The sequence below is a fragment of the Nannospalax galili genome, unplaced genomic scaffold, assembly GCF_000622305.1.
Source record: "Nannospalax galili isolate Female #2095 unplaced genomic scaffold, S.galili_v1.0 C49008489, whole genome shotgun sequence".
Taxonomy (NCBI): Eukaryota; Metazoa; Chordata; class Mammalia; order Rodentia; family Spalacidae; genus Nannospalax; species Nannospalax galili.
The window spans coordinates 1-1424 of record NW_008476237.1 but is presented as its reverse complement, the minus strand read 5'-3'; the positions used below and the strand labels follow the sequence as shown (position 1 = coordinate 1424).

The 1424-nt window shown below is 42.1% G+C and overlaps 1 long non-coding RNA gene across 1 annotated transcript; it reads right to left on the bottom strand.

Annotated features, from left to right (window-relative positions):
* Positions 1 to 6: 6 nt before the first annotated feature.
* On the bottom strand, positions 7 to 1417 carry LOC115069133. The gene is made up of 3 exons (XR_003848434.1): positions 1285 to 1417; positions 436 to 669; positions 7 to 328 (listed from the first exon to the last, which is right to left on the bottom strand). It is a non-coding gene; the product is annotated as an uncharacterized LOC115069133 (long non-coding RNA).
* Positions 1418 to 1424: the final 7 nt, after the last annotated feature.

Sequence of the window (1424 nt, the reverse complement as noted above, 5' to 3'; positions counted from 1 at the left end):
TTGTTGCTGGTGTGTGAGATTAGTGATTGAAATGATGTCTATATTTTGGCTAGTGGAATCTCAGTGATTCTCGCCTTGTGATGCACAAGAAATGGCTAGCCTACTGCTCCTCAGTGTTAGTTCTTCCTCTGGAAGCGTTTTTGCCCAAAGTGATGGAGTTCAATGACCAAAGACCCAAGAGGTCGGCTCTGCAGACAGCAAGAACTCTTTATCTGCATCTTTCTCTTCTCTTGGCTGTTCTGCTCACAAATTCCAGCCACCTTGGTCTTCCCTGGCTCCCATCTCTGCCTCTCAACAGTAACATGCAGGCTGTGTGCATTTCCGGTCCCTGAAATACAATTCCAAAATTACCACAAGGAGTGCCTTCTGAGGGGACAGGCTCTCCTCATCTACTCCCTTCTTCCTGGATTGCACTCCTGCACTCCCATTACTCACCTTTTTCCTGTGCTTTGCACTTTGCTCATTGTAACCAAACAGATGTCTGGAGCAATCATTCTCTTATGGCTAACATCAAAAGTCCTCTTGTTTCTACATTGTAGAATTCTAAAGTAACGTTAAAAGTTATGCAGAAACACTTTTCCAAAGCAGGAAAACTAGAGCAGAGTGCTGAGCAATAATGCATGGTTGCTAGAGGAATCCCCTAAATGGTTTCATTGTCACGAATACCACCTAGAGGAAAAATGAAATTTATGAAGTTGATTTGAGGATATACTTTAGTGCTACAAGTTATTGCTATAAATTTCACTTGACTCATAAGTTCACAAGTGCAGAAACTTAATATTATCAGTGCCCAGAATGGATTCCACATGGATAGTTTTGCTGATTTAATTCACAAGAGATGGATAGGCAAGAAGGCCAAATGCATGCAAGGGATGAAGACATACTCTAGTTCAAATTCCATCTCCTCACTTGCTGATGTCACATTTGAAAAGGACTTCTAATCTCATTTCCATTTTCCTATCTGTAATAGGAAAGACAATGATGCTCAAGTTTTGGAGTTATCTGATGATTACAGGATATGGCATAAAAACCATAGGCAGGGCAGCATAGAGCCAGAGAGCGCTGGAGTGAGACTTGCCTGAGTTCTCATCTTGTTTCTACTACTTACTTGCTGGTTGACCTTGGACAAGTCACTTAAGTGTTTTTATTCTAGTTATCCAGAAAAGGAGGCTAACAGCAGCTCCCACCCCACCAAGTTATTTTGGAGATTTTCTCAGAGACACATGTAAAGTGCTTCTATGAGCGCTACATGTGCACATGCTAAGTTCTCATAAACACTCTTACCATGAAGGGCCTAAGCCAGGTCTCTACACAGGAGACAGAAAACAGAAGCACTCAGGCTAAACAGGCAATGAGCCATTCCAACTGTAGAGAAGATCACGGAGCAAGGAAACAGAAGGCTGCAGACATTTTAGAAAGTACAA